At 38.8% G+C, this 24,786-nt stretch overlaps 1 protein-coding gene across 3 annotated transcripts in view; it reads right to left on the reverse strand.

The window, feature by feature from the left end:
- LOC133563441 (leucine-rich repeat-containing protein 4C-like) overlaps positions 1 to 24,786 on the reverse strand; it is a 215,464-nt gene that overhangs the window by 63,966 nt on the left and 126,712 nt on the right. For all 3 annotated transcript variants that reach the window (XM_061917565.1, XM_061917564.1, XM_061917566.1), the window contains one exon: positions 6,230 to 6,298. The gene's annotated coding sequence lies outside the window, so the exon portion shown is untranslated. The remainder of the gene's footprint in view (positions 1 to 6,229; positions 6,299 to 24,786) is intronic.

Here is a 24,786-nt window from a genome sequence, read left to right on the forward strand (position 1 = left end):
CCTAACAAAGACAAATCATTATTTCTTCTAGATTTTCCAGAACAAAAATTTTAAAAGAAATTCAAAAGACATTGAAATAAGATTTAAATGTGATTTTACAGATTTTCTAGATTTACCGGAATAATTTTTTTGAATTTTGATCATAATAAGTTTGAAGTAATATTTCACAAATACTGTGTAATTATGCGGTTAAAGCAGACGACTTTTTAGCTGTGTGTGTGTGCGAAGCGCTCATATTTCCTAACAGTCCGTGACGTTACGCGTACACGTCAGCATTCCGAGACGTTTTCAACAGGACACTTCGCTGGAAATTTAAAATTGCAATTTAGTAAGCTAAAAAGGCCGTATTGGCATGTTTGCAATGATAATATTTCATCATTGATATATAAACTATCAGACTGCATGGTGGGTAGTAGTGGGTTTCAGTAGGCCTTTGAAATAAAGCCAATAAATGCCATTTTTTGTGGTCCCCCTTAATTAGAAACGTACTGAAAACTATCCAAATACATTTTGGTACTGGCACTGGTAATACAATATTGGTATCGGGACTACACTAATATACAGTAATTATCCGCTTGTGTACAGCCTTATCTTTTGTGGTTTTAAAAACATGGAAACATGTTGTGTCCGTGTCAGCTGCGTTTCCCCTGTCTTGTTAACTCCCCCCGGCCTCTTGAAGCTCTAATGACACAAGAAATCATAAATAGTTAACATGAGTGAAAAGAGCATCCGCGGGAGTTGGTAACGCGTACAGCATGCATGTGACGAGGAGCGCTGCAAAGTTATTCATTTCACCACTCCTGGCTATCCACAGCTTTCATGTTCTGATGTGATGTAATAGGTCAACTGGAAATGCCCTATGGCAAAACAAACTGAAGGGGGATGCATTGCCACCTAACGTTGTAGAGGAATACATAATTTGAAACTTTGTATACTTGAAAAAAAAAGTCAAATTAAACTGATTTGGACTTGGGGGAAGGTAGTTTGTATGACGGTAATTGGCAATATTAACAACATCTTGCAGCACGAGGTCTTTACTGATGTTAAAGGCCTACTGAAATGAGATTTTCTTATTCAAACGGGGATAGCAGGTCCATTCTATGTGTCATACTTGATCATTTCGAGATTTTGCCATATTTTTGCTGAACGGATTTAGTAGAGAAAATCGACGATAAAGTTCGCAACTTTTGGTCGCTAATAAAAAAGCCTTGCCTGTACCGGAAGTCGCAGACGATGACGTCACCCGTTTGAGGGCTCCTCACATCCTCACATTGTTTATAATCGGAGCCTCCAACCAAAAGAGCTATTCGGACCGAGAGAACGACAATTTCCCCATTAATTTGAGCGAGGCTGAAAGATTTGTGGCTGAGGATATTGATAGCGAAGGACTAGAAAAAAAAATAAAATAAAATAAAGTTGGAAAAAAAAAGGCGATTGCATTGTGAGTGATTCAGATGTTTTTAGACACATTTACTAGGATGATTCTGGAAGATCCCTTATCTGCTTATTGTTTTAATAGTGTTTTAGTGAGATTTTAAAGATTGTAAAGACATACCTTGAGGTTGGATGGCTGCGGTGAACACGCAGTGTCTCAGAGAGAAGCCGAGGAGCCAAGCTCACAGCTGCTTTTTTTGACATGACAGCTGCTGCAGGACGACGAATAATCCATTGATATCTCCGGTAAGATATATATCACAATTTCCCCATCCCAAAAAATTGCTGGTTGACGTAGAGTAAACATGTTCGCTTGACCGCTCCGCTTCACAACAGACAAAGAAACACCGGCTGTGTCTCAGTGCTAAAGACAGCTGCAATCCACCGCTTTCCACCAACAGCATTGTTCTTTTTAGTCTCCATTATTAAATTAACAAATTCCAAAAGATTGAGCAACACATATGTCCAAAATACTGTGTAATTATGCCATGAACAGAGACAACTTTTAGCCGTGTTTGGTGCAGCGCTAATATTTCCTTACAGTCCGTGATGTCACGCATACCCGTCATCATTACGCGACGTTTTCAACAAGAAACTTGCTGGAAATTTAAAATTGCAATTTAGTAAACTAAAAAGGCCGTATTGGCATGTGTTGTAATGTTAATATTTCATCATTGATATATAAACTATCAGACTGCGTGGTCGGTACTAGTGGGTTTCAGTAGGCCTTTAAGTGGCTTACATCTAGTGGCAGTCCATTTAAAAAATGCATTGTTTAATGTATCTGTGTATCAGCCAGCATAGTTTTTTTTGCTGTCCATCGAACATTTATGCTAGCGGCGCCATCCTCCCATTTATGTTTTGCTTTAAATTGCTATTTAAAACTTGATGCAAGCCAATATTAAGAATGTTTGTCGCTGCAATACTAACTAATTACCTCAGTTTTACAGTGTTGCCAAGTTTTAGAAAATGACAGGAGTGGGACTTTAGTGTCATGATGCGTTAAAATTTTTTGGGCCTTTTTGAAACATTGATTTCTACTGTAAATCTGTGTTAGTGAGCATTTATTCTTTGCAAAGATAATCCATCCCCCCTCACATGTGTGGCATATCAAGATTCTACTTACACATTTTGGCCTTTTTTAACATTGATTTCTACTGTAAATCTGTGTTAGTGAGCATTTATTTATTCTTTGCAAAGATAATCCATCCCCCCTCACATGTGTGGCATATCAAGATTCCACTTAAACATTTTGGCCTTTTTTAACATTGATTTCTACTGTAAATCTGTGTTAGTGAGCATTTGTTTATTCTTTGCAAAGATAATCCATCCCACCTAACAGGTGTGGCATATCAAGATGCCGATTAAACTGCATGATTATTTCACAGGTGTGCCTAAGGCTGTTCACAACAGCTCTGGTGGACATTCCTGCAGTCAGCATGCCAAATGCACGCTCCCTCAAAACTTGCCACCTCGCACATTTCAGAGTGGCCTTTAATTGTGAGCAGCCTAATCCACACCTGTGCAATATTCATGATGTTTAATCAGCATCTTGACATGCCACCTCTGTGAGGTGGGATGGATTATCTTGGCAAGGATGCAATGTGCTCACTTACACACATTTGTGCACAATATTTGAGAGGAAAAGGTCTTTTGTGTGTACAATAAAAGTTTTAGATCTTTGAGTTATATTCATGAAAAATGGGAGCAAAAACAAATGTATTTTGTTTATATTTTTCTTATATATATATATATATATATATATATATATATATATATATATATCTGTGTTGGCCCTGCGATGAGGTGGCGACTTGTCCAGGGTGTACCCTGCCTTCCGCCCGATTGTAGCTGAGATAGGCGCCAGCGCCCCCCGTGACCCCGAAAGGGAATAAGCGGTAGAAAATGGATGGATGGATATATATATATATATATATATATATATATATATATATATATATATATATATATACTGTATATGTATACATATAAACATGGATATACATATATAATATATATATATATATATATAATTATAATATATATTATATATAATGTATATGTGTGTATGTATATATATATATATATATTATAATAATTATATAATATATATATATATATTTTTTTTTTTAATTATTATTATTATTATTTTATTTTATTTTTTCTGTCATACCGAATGCGATAACTTTTAATTACTTTAACGGCACTCATTTTTTTAACGCGCAATTAATGCACATAGGTCCTCGGGCCATCCGCACAGTGGGAAAATGACGCTTCCTTCACTATTTACTGGTGAGCAACAAGCGGGAAAATAGAGATCAGAAATGGACAAACTAAGAGCTTGCATTCATAGAGGTTCAAGCTTTACTTCCGTGTTTGGATTAGTTTTACGCATTATTAACATGAAATGTAGATTGTTACTGTAACTGTTTCAGTAAAAGGGCATAAAAACTCAGAAGCAAAGAAAGACGATAGTCAGAAAGTCCAGAGTCACTTTTTTATGGGAGACTCTCCCGCCGTAAAGACACCTTCTTAGACCAATCAATCGCTTCTGGATTTCATAACAACATGATTACATTATGAACATGCTTTGTCAAACATGTTTTGATATTGTGATATTTATATCTAAATAAATGCTAGTACATCAATTGAGGAATTGGAATAGGACATTTTCTGGCAGATTGAAATAAAGTGTATATTCTTTTATAAAATGTTCTGGTTGATACTGCTTATTTAAGAAATGTTCAGTAGGCTGAATATTAGATTTTATTACCAGAAAAGGTTAAAACATTTTCTTGCAGAGATATGAATAACATAAGGAAATCAGAAGCATTTATTTAAGTAGAAATGTCACAAAATACATTACCAAAATCTTAGACAATCAAAGCACGATTGTAACAATCCAAATGTTGTATTATTAATGCGTGCAACTCTATCTACCCTTTGAATGCAAATGCTTCTACAGCAGGAATGAAAATTCTGTATTCCTACAAAATACAAAATCTGACAAGACACTAACGTACTGCAGGTTTTTTTTTTCATTGTTAATAAAAGGATGTTTATGTCCTTTTGATGTTGAGCTGTTTAAAAAAGCATTATGTTTTTATAAAAAAAGGGATTAAACCAAACTAATTGTCCAGTCATGGTATTGAATAATTCTAAATGATCTGTTGAGGGTACACTTTTCAATGATGAAAAAGTATATCTGTGATTAATGTTGGGTATATTTGAGTCAAGTATGAACAAACTGTGATTAATCGCAATTAAATATTTTAATCACTTAACGGTCAGCACACAGAAATTCTGGATGAAAACCAACATGTCCGATCCAATCTGATGGAGCTTGAGAGGTGCTGCAAAGATGAATGGGCCAAACCACCCAAAGCTAGTTGTACGCAGCTTGGGTTCATATTCAAAAAGATTTGAGGCTGTAATTGCTGACAAAAGTGCATCAACAAAGTATTGGGCAAAGGGTATGAGTACATGTACATGTTATGTTTGAGTTTTTTATTTTTCATAAATTAGCAAACATTTCTACATTTATGCTTTTTTATGTCAATATGGGGTGCTGAGTGTACATTATTGAGAACCAAAAAGGAACTTTTATAATTTTAGCAAATGGCTGCAATGAAACAAAGAGTGAAACATTTAAAGGTCTTTAATTATACACCCACTGCACATAATCCATGCATCCATCCATTTTCCTCCGCTTATCCGATGTCTGGTCACGAGGGCAGCAGTTTAACCAGAGTGGCCCGGACACCCTTCTCCCCAGCCACTTTGTCCATTTCCTCCCCAGCCACTTTGTCCATCTCCTCCCGGGGAGATCCCAACGCGTTCCCAGGCCAGCCGAGAGACATAGTCTTCCCGATGTGTCCTGGGTCTTCTCCGTGGTCAGACATGCCCTAAACACCTCTCTAAGTAGGCTCCTCTCGATGTGGAGGAGCAGCGGTTTTACCCTCAGCTCCTCCCGGATGACAGAGCTTCTCATTCTTTCTCTTAATGGAGAGCCCCACCACCCAAACTTATTCCGGCCGCTTGTACCCGTGATCTTGTCTTTTCGGTCATAACCCAAAGCTCATGACCATAGATGAGGATGTGAACGTAAATTGACCAGTAAATTGAGAGCTTTGCCTTCTGGCTCAGCTCCTTCTTCACCACAACGGATTTATACAGCGTCCGCATTACTGAAAACTGTTGATCTCACGATCCACGCTTCCCTCACTCGTGAACAAAACTCCGAGGTACACGGGGCAAGATCTTTTCCCCAACCCGGAGATGGCACGCCACGCTAATATTTATATAAAAACATATAGCCTACAGTATTATTTGCGCTCTATTGACTAGTGATGCACCGAAAATTTGGTCGCCGGAAAAATACTTTGCTCAACGAAACCGGATGTTGTGATGACATAACCACTTCCGCTGGCTGGTCGCATCTTTTCCTGCACGTAGCTACGTAGCTCCCAAAAAAAGTCGCATTCAGGTCGCATTTCCGTTTAGACTGCAGTGAAAACATCCGGTGGAAATGTCAATACAATGGTCCAAGTTCATCGAGACAACAGGAGCACTCTGGTGTTTTTAAGAATTGTTTTGTCCCACAAGTTTTGAACTGAACTTGGGGGCTATTACGGTGTCATTACCGATTTGCCACCAGTTGAATAGCTCTGATTTATACACATAGTATCAAATGTATCTGTACCCTTCTGTCTTTCTCAATATGAACGGACATAGTGTAACTCTATCTTTTTTTGATTAGAAAGATGCTTCAGGTGATTGAAGAATGAGTTCTTACCTGCCAAGTCAGTTAAACCACAGAAAGGTTCAGGTCATTCTCATTTAAGCCACGAACCAAACACTGACCCTGAAAACACAAGAGACGTACGTTATTGCTACTTCGACATACTGTAAATGTGTTTAACAGTCCTGTGTCCACATATGAGTATTCTCCAAGGGACACAACATGAATAATGCACTCTGATTGAACGACTAGGATACAACTAATCACCTGCTAAAATGCAATTTTTAAACCCTCTGGATGGAGTACATCTCATCGAAAATTCTCTTTACTGTCTCTAAATAACCATTGAGTCATCTAGTTAGTTTTTCTTTCAACCTCTTCCCTTTGCATGCTCTGCTGATGCTGACGTTTTTTTTTTTCTCCTTTGAGAACCTCCAACAGGACATTCTTCAGTATGTTACTGAAATAGGAAATAGCTCACACCTCAGGGACGACAGACATTCAAGGCCCTCGTGACTTTCAAACACATCTACACATGCACGAAAAGCCTCCACACACACACACACACACACACACACACACACACTCACACAGAGGAAAGACCCTGCATGCTAAATAAATAATGGAGGACAAAAGCAAGTTGATACAGTTCCTGTCTTGCCCAGCATCCATTAGCGCAGTGCATAAACTGTGAGTGTAAATACGGCTGTTTGATTCCCTTAACATCATCGCGTAGGTTCTCTCATATGACTCCAGATACAGTCTATGCTTTTTTTGTCTTATTCATGCTGAATTACATTCAGGTGGAGGCCGATGTTACTAAAGCAATCATTTTGCATCTCGCAATGAAATACACCCAAGGACAACTTATTTCAACATAAACATATATTCATCCCTGAACTGGAGCTCATCTCAGATGATTTTGATCGAGAGGCTGAGTACACCTTGGACTTGTTGCCTGTCAGTCACAGTGCACTATGCATACTTACATTCACACACATGGACAGTTTGGAGTGTTCAGTTATAACATGCATGGTTTTAGAAAGTGGGAGCTGGAGCACTCTGAAAATAACCCACGTAAGCACTTAAAGGGGAACATTATCACCATTTCAAAAGGGTTAAAAACAATAAAAATCACTTCCCAGTGGCTTGTTGTATTTTTTGAATTTTTTTTCAAAATTTTACCGGTCCCGGAATATCCCTAAATAAAGCTTTAGAGTGCCTTATTTCCGCTACCTTCGAAACCACTATCCATTTCCCTGTGACGTCATACAGGGCTGCCAATACAAACAACATGGCGGATTTCAGCGGCGTAAGCGATTCAACAGATTACGCATGTATTGAAACAGATGGTCGGAGTATGGAGGCAGATAGCGAAAACGAAATTGAAGAAGAAATTGAAGCTATTGAGCAAATAGCTATTGACGCTATTCGGCCATAGCGTGGGTGTCACTAATGAAGTGGCCCATAGCATGGCTGCCTTATTAGCATCGCCGGTAAAATGTGCGGACCAAATGATCAGGACTTCCGCATCTTGTGACACCGGAGCAACTTAAATCCGTCGATTGGTAAGTGTTTGTTTCGCATTAAATGTGGGTATCTAGTTTCAAATGTACATACAGCTAGCGTAAATAGCATGTTAGCATCGATTAGCATAGCATGTTATCATCGATTAGCTGGCAGTCATGCCGTGACCAAATATGTCTGATTAGCACATAAGTCAACAACATCAACAAAACTTACCTTTGTGATTTCGTTGACTTAATCATTGCAAATGCATCTGCAGGTTATCCATACATCTCTGTGTGCCATGTCTGTCTTAGCATCGCCGGTCAAATGTGAATACACTTTGGTACATTCAATGGGGGTCTGGCGGGAAATTTCTTGCCAGTGGTGCAACTTGAATCCCTCCCTGTTAGTGTTGTTACACCCTCCGACAACACACCGACAAGGCATGATGTCTCCAAGGTTCCAAAAAATAGTCGAAACAACGGAAAATAACACAGCTGAGACCTGGTGTTTGTAATGTGAAAATGAATATGGCAGGTGTGTTACCTCGGTGACGTCACGTTCTGACGTCATCGCTAAAAGACCGATAAACAGAAAGGCGTTTAATTTGCCAAAATTCACCCATTTAGAGTTCGGAAATCGGTTAAAAAAATACATGGTCTTTTTTCTGCAACATCAAGGTATATATTGACGCTTGCATAGGTTTGGTGATAATGTTCCCCTTTAAGTGTTGTGGGATATAGATTATATATAATATAGATGTCGGCGTCTTCAGTAATACGGATGTTGTACCGATCCGTTGTGGTGAAGAAGGAGCTGAGCCGGAAGGCAAAGTTCTCAATTTACCGGTCGATCTACGTTCCAATCCTCACCTATGGTCATGAGCTTTGGGTTATGACCGAAAGGATAAGGTCACGGGTACAAGCGGCCGAAATTAGTTTCCTCCGCCGGGTGGTGGGGCTCTCCCTTAGACATAGGGTGAGAAGCTCTGCCATCCGGGAGGAGCTCAAAGTAAAGCCGCTGCTCCTCCACATCGAGAGGAGCCAGATGAGGTGGTTCGGGCATCTGGTCAGGATGCCACCCGAACGCCTCCCTAGGGAGGTGTTTGGGGCACGTCCAACCGGTAGGAGGCCACAGGGAAGACCCAGGACACGTTGGGAAGACTATGTCTCCTGGCTGGCCTGGGAATGCCTTGCATTTCCCCGGGAGGAGCTAGACGAAGTGGCTGGGGAGAGGGAAGTCCGGGCTTCCCTGCTTAGGCTGCTGCCCCCGTGACCCGACCTCGGATAAGCGGAAGAAGATGGATGGATGGATAAATGTTTGACTTAAACTTACACTTAGACTTAGACTTCCTTTCATTGTCATTCAAATTTGAACTTTAAAGTACAGCTACAGTCAACTATTTTGTTGTAGTGCAGGATAAAAGAGCAATAATGTGCAGATATAACTGTAAATATATTGCACTGTGCGTTTACTGCCATTTCGGTTGCCTTTTTGTTGCACACTCCTATATGAGTGCGCATGTTTTCCCCTGTCTTTATCAAAATATAACTATAGATCTCAACATCGTGTATGTGCTGAAAGGTCTTATCTTTGTCCAAGCGATGTCAGATGAAACAAAACATTTAACTGTTTGGCCACAATACCCAGCAATATGTTTGGACGAGGAAAGGTGAGACCATTAATCCCAGGAACACCCCCCTACCGTCAAGCATGGTGGTGGTAGTAATATGCTCTGGGCCTGTTTTGCTGCCAAAGGAACTGGTGCTTTACGGAGAGTAAATGAGACAATGAAAAAGGAGGATTACCTCAAAATTCTACAGTTCAACCTAAAGTCATCAGCCCGGAGGTTAGGTCTTGGGCGCAGTTGGGTATTCCAACAGGACAATGACCCCAAACAGATGTCAAACGTGGGCAAGAATTAAAGTTTTAGAATGCCCTTCCCAAAGTCCTGACCTAAATGTGTGGACAATGCTGAAGAAACAAGTCCATGTCAGATTACCAACAAATTTAGCTGAACTGCACCATTTTTGCCAAGAGGAGTGGTCAAAAATTCCACCGGAAGCTCACCAGAAGCTTGTGGATGGCTAGGAAAAAAGCGCCTTTTTGCAGTGAAACTTGCCAAGGGACATGTAACCAAATATTAACATTGCTGTATGTATACTTTTTACTCAGAAAATGTGGTCACATTTTCAGTAAACCCATTATAAATTCATAAATGAAACAAACTTTATGAATATTTTTTGTGACCAACCAGTATGTGCTTCAATCACTTTATCACCAAAAAAAATAAGAGTTGTAGAAATTATTGGAAACTCAAGACAGCCATGACATTATGTCCTTTACAAGTGTATGTAATTTTTTTTGCCCACGACTGTACAAGTAAAATAGGCATATGATATGCACCAACATTACACTTTCAAATACATTAAAATAGACCAGTCTTTTTTTTTTTTACCTCTGCCATCTTCATAGTCCACGGACTCAAATAGATGCTGCCCTTTTCTTTAAGAGTCTAACAAATCAAGCCTAATGTCAATGTCTTCTGCTCCACAACCCAGCATATTTTGACCTGCAGGTCAGACTACATAACGTAATAGAAATGAGCAGAAATGCATGTCAGGCTGAATCAATTGGCTCCAGAGCCACCCTTTCAATTAAGATCCGTGGTGGTGCGGGCTGGCCTGCATGGTTCTCTAGCGTGGTGAGTACAGGCTCCCAAAGGAGTAGTAACTGCTGAAATCAGCTCAGCCGAGCCTGCCATTTGTCATTATCTAATGGTAAATCCATCAGTGTCCGATGGAAGGATCCTGGCAAGCTGAATCACTAAGCAACGACAGACCAAGCTTAAAGAAGGCAAAGATGGATGGGTCAATATCTAATACAAATTATTGTGACAGGAATACTTTATTGCCCCGTATTAAAGGCACAGAGATCATTTCTAAAAGTTTAAAAGGATTAATGATATTGTATATTTTTCATATTTTACATGATACACACATGGATTCCTGCACATATTTTCTCATAGATGAGACTAAGTAAGACGATGGTTGAGTTGAGTTGAGTTTAAGTTCATTTCAAACATGCAAGCAGAGCTTATTTAATCCTACCCCTTGCTAAAACCTTTGTTCACTTCCTGTTCTCAATGTAATCACAATATACTCCATAAGTAATAACAATAAAACACGTTAAAAAAATACCTGGTGAAGTAAGTTGTATTCCATACGATGAGATAAGTAAGATTATTTTGAGAATGAAATAATGAATGGGTGAATAAATTCAGACTGTTTATCTTGGTTCTTCTTTTTTGTACTTTGTAAACACTTCAAGTTTGAAGAGTTTCTTGAAGTGGATCATATTAGTACATTGTTTAATTGCTTTGCTTAATCCATTCCATAATTTAATTCCACCTACTGATATACTGTAGGTCTTTAGTGTTGTACGTGCGTACAAATGTTTTAAATTACATTTTTCTCGAAGATTATATTTCTCCTCCTTTGTTGAGAAGAGTTGTTGTATATTCTTGGGAAGCAGAATAGTGTATAATTTTAGCTGTTTGCAATTTCACTATGTCGTGGAATTTCAGTATCTTTGGTGACGGGATAAAACTAATTAATAGGCTTCCCAACACAATTTAAGGCTGAATAGAATTATGTAGAGAAAGAAAGCACACTTGCAATTCTCAGTTGTAATATTTCTATGACGTGTGTCAACATTTGAATGAGATTGTAGCAAAATACATTTTTTTAATTAAGGCAGATGTGAGGAATATAGAACACTTGTCAGCAAGCAGACTTTTCCACTGTATTGTCTTCATCTGATGTGCGTGTGTGGGTGTGTTGTTTGTTTGTATTGTGTCAACAGTCTCTGCAATTGATAGCCAGAATTTCCAGGGGTAGAGACAAACATGCCACCATGATGTGGTGCTTAACCGGTGACAGCTTTTGCCAGATTTTTAGCAGTTGTTGGCATACAGTAATAGTTTAAGACATTGTTTATTAGAACACAGTGCCTTCTTTTCTGCAAAAAGAGACAAAAATACTAGTATTTACAAGTACAGTGAGAAGTACAATAGAATAGCCTTGCAAATTACAAATAAGTATCTAAAATATATTGGATAGGCTCCAGTTCATAACACCCCAAAATTTATTTATTGACAAAATAAATATTCTGTATTTTTTGGGACTATAAGGCACACTTAAAATCCTTTCATTTTCTCAAAACTTGACAGTGCGCCTTATAAACCTAACGCCTAATCTATGGAATAATTTTGGTTGTGCTTACCAACCTCGAAGCTATTTTATTTGGTCCATGGTAAAATGAGAAGTGTGACCAGTAGATGGGAGTCACGCATAAGAGATACGTATAGACTGCAATATGACTCAAAAAGTAAACACTACGAAAACATTGTACATGTTCCATTGAAAATATAGAACAATACACACAGCACTCCAAAAAACTATCAAAATGTTTTAGTACGACTTTGGTAAGCCTGAAGCCGCACCGCCTGATGGATTGTACTGTGCGTCAACATACAAGTATTATTATGGTGTGTGTATAAGATAAGACATATTATCTGGCGTCTTGTTTCGCAATATTATGCAAAATCAACTTTTCTTACCTTCCGGTACCTGCTGATCTGTATTTTGGATCTGCATAAAAAGGGAAAATGTGCGCTCTTCCGCCTATGTAGTCTGTGAGACACCGTAGTCAATAAGCTTCTTCTTTTTCTCAATTTTCTTGTTATGAGACATTCATCCCCCACTGTTATCATTTCTAATATAAGTAGTGTAAAATTCTCACTTATATTTGTCAGTAAACTCGCCATGAAAGCGCTAAAACATAACAGTGTAGTGAGTTTACATTATTCACCCAAGGAACTTGCGTTACTAGAGCGTTCTGGTAGGAAGTTTTTTCACGGGACACATGTTATTACACTAGTGAGCCACGAATGAGGAGTTGCTGCTCCGTTATTGATTTAAGTAAAGTCTGAATGTCATTAACACAGTCAGCTCCATCTTTTGACACTTCTTCCACTCCCGTCCTTGCACGCTACACCGCTACAACAAAGATGACGGAGAAAAGACGCTGCCGAAGGACAGCCACGTAAATAAGACCGCCCACAAAACAGCGCATCCTGAATCGACTGTTGGAAAGCAGCTTGAAGATGATCTGTAAAACATAATCTATAGAACATTTTGACTAAAGAACCACCATTACATGACCACAAGGAGGTGTTTTCAGTTCAGAAAAAAATATAATAATATGACCCCTTTAATGCACCTTACAATCCAATGCGCCTTTTGTATGAAAATAGACCTGACTAGATCCACTCATCGGCGGTGCGCCTTGTAATCCGATGCGCCCTATGGTCCGGAAAATACGGTAAACACAACATTTTAAACAAAGACATTTTTCAAGCTGGCTTACATCATTTCCTCTTGGATGTTACAGAAAGAATGAGAATGCTGCCTATTCCTCTTTACTTTTATTGTAATTTTCTGTCATGCCTAATTTTTCTCTGCCACACCGGGGTCGGTTTGGAGGGACTGGAGGAGATGCGGATGAGGGGACAGGGTTGCGGAGCTAGCACTGAGCGCCGGGACTGAGAGGCTTCGTGGTGTCTTGGCTGGGTGAGCAGGTGTCGGACACCTCAGTTTTCCTTGGACACTGGCCGAGAGTTGGTTGTTGGCTGAGAGTGGAGTCGGCTCTCTTGGTTGCTTTGTTGGGTCTGCTCCTGTCTCTGGCCATGCTCCTTCCACCCCAGCGGACGATGGTGTAGAGCACCACAGAGGCCACCACAGTGGATATGTTTATTTTACTTTTTATTCATAGCTGTATGTAGAAGTGTCTAGTTGCATCAGCTCCGCTACTTTAATGTCTTTCATGTCTTTTGTGTTCTTTGATGTTTGATGTTTCCCTCTTAAACACATGTGAGAGGGATGTGTACTATTGCTATGAGTTGTTATTGTTTTTTTCCCTTGGCCTCAGTCTGGACCCCCTCTCCATGGGGCCAGGCTTAGACCGATTTTTTTATTTTATTTAATTTTATTTTAATCTTCTATTTTTTTCTCCCATTCCCCCCCCCCCCCCCCCCACTTGTTTACCTGTATCTCACCTTTTTTGTAAGGGGCGCTGGAAGGAGGCAGACCTGTCAGCGATCCTGTTCTGTCTCCCTGTAATGTTTGTCTGATCTTGAATGAGATTGTGCTGAAAATTTCAATTTTCCTGAAGGAATAAATACAATACTATCTAATCTTTTTGGTATAGTGGTATTTTTCCTGCATTAAGGATGTTTTCCTGTCTTCACTCCAATTGCTAAGCGCGGATCTCATCAATTGATAATTATTGTGTGCGTGAGCGAAGCAGTGGAAAAATTGTGCATATGTGTATATATATTGTATCTGCTGATGAACTGTAGTTCAGTTTAGTTAAAGAAAAAAAAACACAAATACAGATAAAAACAGGCCGGTACAGATATACGTCAGAATGCCAAATCTTGGTGCCGATAATCGGTCGATCTGTAGTGTGGGGAAAGTAAAATGTAATTTTCCAAATACTGTTCACAAAGTAGATTGTTGGCCATTCAAACTTGTTAAACACTTCAAAGAAATAGTCTGTTTTTGATGGAAACCCTTTCATTAGGGATGTGCGAACCACATGAAGATGACGACCGGTAGTTCACTAATTAGACATCAGAGGTGGCACAAAGGGAAATACTTGAAGGAGGAAAATGAGGCTCCATTAGTAAAATGTCTGCTAAAAGGCAGTTTTGTAGAAAGGTGCAGAAGACGCAAGGCCTAAATTGCAGTGTAAGCATCTGAAAGAAGAGAGAATTACAAATAAGACATTTCTTACACAAAATGTCTGTCTGTCATTTCAGAGATTTGGCAAAAGCTTCTGAAAAAAAAAATGCCTGAGAAGGTTTTGCCATGCTGCCACCGAGATATAGGAGGATTAACACGCTAAGCCGATAAGAATATGTAATACGAATCACTGATAACTAAGAATCGCAGCAGTCCCGCAGAGAAAACTGAGACCGTCTTTGGAAAAAAACCAAGGGATGCAAAACGGGAGGTGCGGGAAAAGATGAAATTGTGAGGTGATGCTGAGAAATGAAGTCCTTCAAGTAAGGAGGAAAAAGGAGAATACAAAATAGAGCTAGAAGAATATTGCGTTTTTGGGATATACTGACGAGATATGAAGATGAGTCAATAAAGTTTATACCGGTATAAATTGGTGTTACGTTGAGAATAGTAAATTCAGTTCTTCTATAAACCTTTGTAGGCGTGTGAGTTTGCATCTTTCCTCTTTCTCTGTTCCTCACTGTCTGTACACAACTTTATTCACACTGTCTATCCAGAGAAATGGGCTCTAGTTTTGTAGATAACGTCACACTGAGAGAAGTGGTGCTTGGATTAAAAATGATGTCGCGTCCGGCTCATTGAAAAAGGGTGGTGGTCAAGACAGCGTCTCTTTTCAATGGGTACTCCGTGCCTGTGGGGTGTGGGGGGTCTTGGCCTGCAGACCTGCAGTGAAGCGGGTGTGCCAGAACAGGTCTCTAGATCAGCGACAGGTGTGTAGATGGCCCAGCTGGGAGCGTTTATGTAATCACCTGTCACTCTGTTAAGGGCAGCAGCCGGGAAGGAGAGGGAAGTTGAAGCACGAGCGAGAGGGAGAGTAACAACTGACACAAACTGATGCTGAAAACCAGAAAAATCCTTTGTTGAAATATAATCATTGTTCACAACCATGAACAAAGCTGTCATGTCCGTGCTTGGTGGTCTGAAGAACCCCCGAGGAGCAAGACTTCCACAGCGCCATTTAGCGTTTCTCGAAGAAAAATGCCATATGATTGCGTTGTTTTCAGCGGTACGAACCGTTTAAATCACGCTTTTTTTCTGAGTTCCTCGAGGGGTAATCAAGAACGGAAGAGTGCAAGTTTTTATGAAAGACAAAAGTACGACACACTCCAGTGTAGGGTTGTACGGTATACCAGTATTAGTATAGTACCGCAATACTAATTAATCATATTGGGTACTATACAGCCTCTAAAAAATACCGGTCGCCCACCCAATCACTCTCCCGTAATTGTCATGACGTGTCATTGCTGGTTAACGAGCAGAGGAGCATGTTCGGCACAAACACAGAGTACTTACAAGCATACACATTGTGTGGATAGAAAAGGAAGAACGGATGCATTTTGGCTTAAAAACTAACAATAAAGGTGAAGTTTTAACACTGAAATGCTATCAGGAAGAGGTGCTTTAAGACATGGCTAGGCCGGTTTTTAAATACTAAAACAATAATCACAAAGAGGTGTGCGTCAGGAGCCAGTGCAGGAGGAGCACAAATAAAATAAAAACAAGGAAGTGCTCAAACAAAGGGATCGGAAGAGACCAGAAATAATCAAAACACAAAATGGGATTCAAACATAGACTAGAGATGTGATCCGGGAACCGGATTACAACAATATACACTTAAAGACATAAAGTTGTGTTTTAGGTGATCAAGTATATTATTTTTTGATTTGATTGGGCGGTTTAGCTCGGTTGGTAGAGCGGCTGTGCCAGCAACTTGAGGGTTGCAGGTTCGATTCCCGCTTCCGCCATCCTAGTCACTGCTGTTGTGTCCTTGGGCAAGACACTTTACCCACCTGCTCCCAGTGCCACCCACACTGGTTTGAATGTAACTTAGATATTGGGTTTCACTATGTAAAGCGCTTTGAGTCACTAGAGAAAAAGCGCTATATAAATATAATTCACTTCACTTGATTTGATGTATTTTTATTTCAAATATGCAAAAAAACAAGAGCAAGCCTGATCCAATACAGCAATTATAACAAAATGAAAACAATGGAGAACAAAAAAAAGAAGAAAAAAAACCCCACAAAATGAGCAATTCTTTTATTTTTATTTTTTCCATATTTGATAAGGAGAAGTTTATGGTGCTTTAATCCCACTCCTTTTCTTTAAATCATAAATTACTCTGAGCTAGAACTACCTGTTCACTCTATGTACAAACTTATTAACTAGTATATACATAAATTATAAATATATACATACCTCATACTTGCCAACCCTCCCGATTTTCCCGGGAGACTCCTGAATTTTAGTGCTACTCCCGTGGCAACCTTTCTCCCGAATTTCTCCCGATTTCCACCCGGAAAAAAATACTGGGTGCGTACCTTAAAGGCACAGCCTTTAGTGTCCTGTCTCATCTAAAAAGGAGACTATTATATATATCTCCGTTATCTATAGGTTGATCTATAACCCATAAAGTAGGCAGGCACGGAGCTATTTCTTAGCATGTGTTTATTCCAGCCGGCACGTTAATACACTGACACACAACATCCGGATTCCCATAATGCATTGCTTCAAAACTAAGGCAAGTAGTAATGTACAAAAACATAACAGAGACGAAGCAGAAGAACGAAGAAGAGACATGGCGACGACGAGTAAGAAATAAGAAGTACGCTTGCAAGTTCCAAAATGATTGGAAAAAATAATTTCAGTTCATCCAGGACAGCTCGAAGGTGAAGTGGTATGCTCCCTGCAGATTTTTTAGATCAGACTTCAGTGAATACAGTGGCCGAACAGGTATACTCATTCATGAACGGACTATATATATGTATATATATATATATATATATATATATATATATATATATATATATATATATATATATATTAGGGCTGGGCAACGATTAAAAATTTTAATCGAAGTTAATCGCATTATTTCTCCGATTAATCGCGATTAACTGCATTGTATACGCAAAGCCCAATAATGAATTCAAAAGTAGTGTGTAGTGCACCTTTATTGGAATATTCTCCCACATGAACAAAAGCGCCAAAACATTTGTTGTGCAAACACAATTTAAATCAGTCTTTGTTGAACAGTAGCAGTTAAATAGCATATTTTATGAAAATCAACTCAAAAAATGTTAATACAAACATTTAAGCTTATTGCCACTGCCAGGGTATTTAAGTTATCCTGTTTGTTATGGAAAATAAATATAACCTACATACAAATCTCTGAGCCACAATCATAACATCTGAACAGGCAATTTCTGAGGTAACAGCAAAAACATTTTTTTTATCAGGGATCTTATGTTTAAAAAACCTATATTATAGGTAGTGGGCTGTTTTAGAGAATTTTTGATCAAATTATCCGTAGTAGCAATATCAATAATGTTGTGTTTATTCTGCGTAGTGCACTTAAAATAATTATGACCATATCTAGGAATTGATATGATGGGAATTTTGCTGGGTGCTTTGATAAACTGAACGCATCATATACATGGTACTATATTGTGATGTTATGAGCCTGGGAAAAAAAAGAACTACCCTACCCAGCATGCAACAGGAGTGACGAGCATGCGCGGTAGCCCGGTATAGGTTGTGTCGCCATGACGGCATCTTGTATGTTGTGATATGCACGCTCTGAAAGTAAACGTTAAGAACTCAGCCAACACTCCTGGTCTGCATTATTCATAAATAGACAGACAACACATATACTCCGCTGCTTCACAGGCCGCTGGATGTAGCCGGCAAAGTATTCCCATGCTAGCTAGCCGGTCTAGCAAGCACGCCTCATTCAGTCCAAAACGGCCCGATCTATCCACATTCAGAATTGTCTGGCGGTCGTAAGTGATCCCGGAGTGACCACGCTGTAAGCCAGCCATGAAATTTGCAGAATTGTCCGGTATTTTTGCCAAATGTTCCATCTTTACCAAGAGCCCCTCGACACCGAAGCCCATCCGGGCGACGTCATTTTGTTAAGAAAAGGCATTAACAAAATAAAAGCATGTAAACAATATACGCAAATGTTCGATGTATATATATATGTGTATATATATATACATATATATATTAGGGCTGTGAATCTTTGGGTGTCCCACGATTCGATTCAATATCGATTCTTGGGGTCACGATTCGATAATATATCGATTTTTTCGATTCGATTCGATTATCAATTCAAAAACGATATTTTTCCGATTCATAACAATTCTGTATTCATTCAATACATAGGATTTCAGCAGGATCCACCCCAGTCTGCTGACATGCTAGCAGATTAGTTGATTTAAAAAAAAAAGCTTTTATAATTGTAAAGGACAATGTTTTATCAACTGATTGCAATAATGTAAATTTGTTTTAACTATTAAACGAACCAAAAATATGACTTATTTTATCTTTGTGAAAACATTGGACACAGTGTGTTGTCAAGCTTATGAGATGCGATGCAAGTGTAGGCCACTGTGACACTATTGTTCTTTTTTATTATTTTTATAAATGTCTAATGATAATGTCTCTGAGGGATTTTTAATCACTGCTATGCTGAAATTATAATAAATATTGACACTGTTGTTGATAATATTCATTTTTGTTTCATTACTTTTGGTTTGTTCTGTGTCGTGTTTGTCTCCTCTCAATTGCTCTGTTTATTCTGTTCTGAGTGTTGCTGGGTCAAGTTTGGTTTTGGAATTGGATTGCATTGTTATGGTATTGCTGTATAGTGGTTTGTTGGATTGATTAAAAAAATAGAATTTAATTTAAAAAAATCGACTTTTTAAAAGTGAGATTCGATTCCGAATCGCACAACGTAAACGATTCGATTCGTATTCGAATCGATTTTTCCCACACCCCTAATATATATATTTATGTATATACACACACACACACACACACACACACACACACACACACACACACACACACACACACACACACACACACACATCTCCCGAGTTCGGAGGTCTCAAGGTTGGCAAGTATGACATATATATGCACACTACACACATACAACCACACCATTTCCACTAGTGATCATGCTTTTTCTCAATACATTTCGATTTTTGCCTCTTTTTTCCTACATGTTTACTGTTGTTTTTTTTAAGATAGAAATGTCCTGACATAAACATGTGGACAATGCTGAAGAAACAAGTCCATGTCAGAAAACCAACACATTTAGCTGAACTGCACCAATTTTGTCAAGAGGAGTGGTCAAAAATTCAAGCAGAAGCGTGTGGATGGCAACCAAAAGCGCCTTATTGCAGTGAAACTTGCCAAGGGACATGTAACCAAATATTAACATTGCTGTATGTATACTTGTGACTCTGCAGATTTGGTCACATTCTCAGTAGACCCATAATAAATACATAAAAGAACCAAACTTCATGAATGTTTTTTGTGACAAACAAGTATGTGCTCCAATAACTCAATCACAAAAAAAAGAGTTGTATAAATTATTGGAAACTCAAGACAGCCATGACATTATGTTCTTTACAAATGTATGTAAAGTTTTGACCATGACTGTACGTCTAACATGTTTGGTATTTCCTTAAAATACAGTTATCCAGGTGTTTGGAATGCAATTCAACACATAATAATGTGCATGTTTCTTTTGCTAAACTCACTTTTTAATTTAATAAACACAGAAAAGTGAAAGAAACAGGCAAAATGGAAACACACGTGTAAACAATAAAATAGACTTTAAAATAGGACAGTGGTTCTCAAATGGGGGTACGCGTACCCCTGGGGGTACTTGAAGATATGCCAAAGGGTACGTGAGATTTTTAAAAAATATTCTAAAAATAGCAACAATTCAAAAATCCTTTATAAATATATTTATTGGCTAATACTTCAACAAAATATGAAAGTAAGTTCATAAACTGTGAAAAGAAATGCAACAATGCAATATTCAGTGTTGACAGCTAGATTTTTTTGTGGACATGTTCCATTGATATTGATGTTAAAAGTTTCTTTTTTTGTCAAAAAATGTTTAAAATTAAGTTCATGAATTCAGATGGATCTCTATTACAATCCCTAAAGAGGGCACTTTAAGTTGATGATTACTTCTATGTGTAGAAATCTTCATTTATAACTGAATCACTTGTTTATTTATCAACAAGTTTTTAGTTATTTTTTATATCTTTTTTTCCAAATAGTTCAAGAAAGACCACTACAAATGAGCAATATTTTGCACTGTTATACAATTTAATAAATCAGAAACTGATGACATAGTGCTGTATTTTACTTCTTTATCTATTTTTTCCAACCAAAAATGCTTTGCTCTGATTAGGGGGTACTTGAATTTAAAAAAATGTTCACAGGGGTACATCACTGAAATAAGGTTGAGAACCACTGAAATAGGGGATTGGATACATAAACAAATCACTAGATAAATACGTGCGTTTTAAAAACTAACAAATACATGATTTACAAAACTGTACGCACATCTGTTCCCATTTGTCTCCCTGCATCATATCCCACCCTCAGTGTGCCCACAAACGGTCATGAAAACCCCCGCCAAAATGCTCTGGTACTGAGACTGTTGTAAGTCCTGTAGATTGGGCGACACAGCCATATTTTTGTGGTGATAATGCTTGGATATTCTATTACTGCAGATTGTCCGACAGGGCAGAAACTGATCTTTTCAAAAATGTGGTTACTTTTAAAAGGTGGAGGTGAAATAATAGGAACACCAGCGTGTGTCTTCTAATGGTTTTTCGAGGGCATGAACTGTCACGCAGCAGGAATCCCGAACAGCCTTCACTCTCTTAAACTTGGATATAAGGGATCTTGTATGCTCCTTCAAGTCTGTCCTTTTTACTGCAGAAATATTGAGCACTATGCAATGAAGGTGACCCCAAAGTGCAGAGACATAGGTTGGAATGCAAGTAAAAAATGTATATTTAATAACTGAACATGAAAAGCTAGTGCAGCTAGAGAGTGCACAAAAACATAACACTTGTGAGTTAGCAACAGACACAAAACAACACAGTGAAAATCTACGGAACTTATACAGCTCCTAAGTGCACAACAAAGAACAGGATAATGGCATCTTCACTGGCAACCAGGACCAGGTGTGTCCTGATAGCCGATCAGGGACAGGTGAGAGAAATGGCAGGAAATACAAGACAAACAGGCAGTGGAAGCAAGAAAACAAATGCTGGAAGGTAAATAACCCCAAAAACTATCATAGAACATTATGACTAAGGACGGGTGTTGTAACTGGAACTCGATACCAGTACCAACTTATTGTCCTTTTGTGTGTGTTAACAAATGTTAATTGTTAGATTTTTTTCATGTAACACTTAAAAATGAGCTAATAATGACAACTGTGTTTTCCAGTTGTATCTTGTTTGAGTTTCATTTGCAATGCAGTAAGATGGCAGTACTGTATAGGCTATTCATGGTAGCTTTTTCCAAGAAACTGGATGTGCCATGTTGTTCCCTACAATGTGTTTGTACTGTAAATATAGAGCTTATTACACACCAGCTTTTTTTTATTGTTTAATTCATCATAGTTGTAGTTTTCATTACCAAATTTGAAGGCATTAAAATCGTAAACTTGCCACTGCTAAAAGTATGCCTGTCTATAGAAAATCCAATGTAAATTAGCATCAAACTAGCACAAGTGGAGCCTTACTTACGTGCAAGTGTTTTCCATCAAGCATAGTTGCTTTGTTGGTGTTGAAAAGTGCAACATTACTTGGAGGCAGTTTGATTGAGTCCATTCCAAGTTGTGCTTGAGTGATTGTTTCTATGAGCCGGTGTTTAGTCTGCAACTGGACGTGACGCCACGGGCAACAAGAGGTATCACAATATGGAACATTTCAGATGATTATTACCACGTTAATTATATATCAGTACCATAAAATGTTAATAACTTTAAAACTGTAACGACACAAACAAAAATGATTGATTAACGTGGACCCCGACTTCAACAAGTTGAAAAACTTATTCGGGTGTTACCATTTAGTGGTCAATTGTATGGAATATGTACTGAACTGTGCAATCTACTAATAAAAGTATCAATCAATCAATCAATGCTGCACAAACGTAGCACAAACAATTGGGACAAGTTTGGGGAGATTTAGACAAGGTGAGGGGGCCAACTTCACACAGATCACTGTTACAACTCCACTTCTGTGGCCCACCAGTACCTGTAACATAATCCAAACAGTACCATGTGGTACAAAATGCAATGAAACATGTTAGATATGTAATTATGCACATAATCGCAACTTTTGAGTTATATTTGAACTATGCTGTACATCTGCCCACATATCTCCACCATGCCATCTGTGTCTCCAGACTATTTGCATGAAATGAGTCAGTTTCTTTTTCTCCGTGCACATTTTTCGCCATTATATTCAAATTGCAAACATCCAAAAACTCTGAAAAAAATTGTCTAAGCCTTATTCTGATGTGTGTTTGTGAGTATCTGGCAGTTATAAATTAGGCCCCAGGAGAGCAAAAATGGTGAGAATAAATCTCTATATATTTTAAATGAACTATGAAGACCGCAGGGCAAGACCTCAGGATAAAGGTGGGGGAAACCACACATTTACGGACACAATTAAGCATATCCTCTTTTAAAATGTAAGTATTGAGCAAGATTATACTCAGACTCTAATGTTTCCTCTACCAGTGCCTTAGGGACGCATCCCACATAATCCATGATATGTATATTTCTTTATTAATGCCTCAAATGGCATTAATATTTAGTTTTTATTTTAAGATTAATAATTATTTGTATACCTCTCAAAAGGGTCTTACTATGATTTTTTTTCCAACATTTAAAAGAATAGAATAGAATAAAACAGAAAGGACTTTATTGTCATTATATTTGCATTTAACAAGATTAAATGCTCCAATTTAAGGTGCGGTAGTGGGAACAAATATGGGGTAAAATAAAAAACGCAAGAGGTAATAAAGGAAATAACTAACAATTGAAATAAACAGACAACTATCCAATAAAATAGTAAGCAATCTTGTACAATATACAAAACACTATAGAAATACAAAATACTGTACAATATACAGAACAAGACAAACATTTTCTTTTGGTGTTCCTACGCTGCTGATCCGCCTCCGCTTGAGATGGTTTCCTGTGGACGGGACTCCCGCTGCTGTCTTGGATCCGCTTGAACTGAACTCTCGCGGTTGTGTTGGAGCCACTATGAATTGAACTTTCACAGTATCATGTTAGACCCGCTCGACATCCATTGCTTTCGGTCCCCTAGAGGGGGGGGGGGTGCCCACATCTGAGGTCCTCTCCAAGGTTTCTCATAGTCAGCATTGTCACTGGCGTCCCACTGGATGTTAATTCTCCCTGCCCACTGGGTGTGAGTTTTCCTTGCCCTTTTGTGGGTTCTTCCGAGGATGTTGTAGTCGTAATGATTTGTGCAGTCCTTTGAGACATTTGTGATTTGGGGCTATATAAATAAACATTGATTGACCGATTGTAGCTGAGATAGGCGCCAGCGCCCCCCGCGACCCCAAAAGGGAATAAGCGGTAGAAATGGATGGATGGATGGATGATTGATTGATTGATTTTTAGCATAAAAAAACACCCTTTTACGTCTCGCTATGTAAACCATATGTAAACCATAAATAAACATTGATTGATTGATTGATTGATTCTATGGTCAAAATTTCGCATGGATTATATTTCACAGATCATCTTCAAGCTGCGTTCTGGACCTCTTTTTCAGGATGCACCGCTTTGTGGGCGGGCTTATTTACTGTACGTGCATCCACTTGGACTGCATCTTCTGCCTGTCAACCATGTTGTACTTTTTATCGCTTCCATATCGAGACTATTGACAGATATAGACGATAATTATAAACTACTTTATATTAGTAATGGCAACAGCAGAGGTTGCATGTGCATGTACGAACTTATTGATTAAAACCTCCAAAGACATGCACCTGGGGATAGGTTGATTGGCAACACTAAATTGGCCCTAGTGTGTAAAAGTGAGTGTGAATGTTGTCTGTCTATCTGTGTTGGCCCTGCGATGAGGTGGCGACTTGTCCAGGGTGTACGCCGCCTTCCGCCCGATTGTAGTTGAGATAGGCGCCAGCACCCCCCGCGACCCCAAAAGGGAATAAGCAGTAGAAAATGGATGGATGGACGTCAGACTACAATCGTGGGGCCCTGCCGGGACAGAAGCTTGCTCTGGAACGTCACCTAGCTGGGGGGGGAGTAGCCTGAAGTTTCGGCTGAATTTAGTCGGACTCACTTCTGGAACAAATCCTTTCGAGAGCGGCTAAACTCTCTTCAACTCTGGAATTGCAAGCAGTGAGAGGCGA

This window comes from Nerophis ophidion, linkage group LG12 (assembly GCF_033978795.1).
Source record: "Nerophis ophidion isolate RoL-2023_Sa linkage group LG12, RoL_Noph_v1.0, whole genome shotgun sequence".
Classification (NCBI taxonomy): domain Eukaryota; kingdom Metazoa; phylum Chordata; class Actinopteri; order Syngnathiformes; family Syngnathidae; genus Nerophis; species Nerophis ophidion.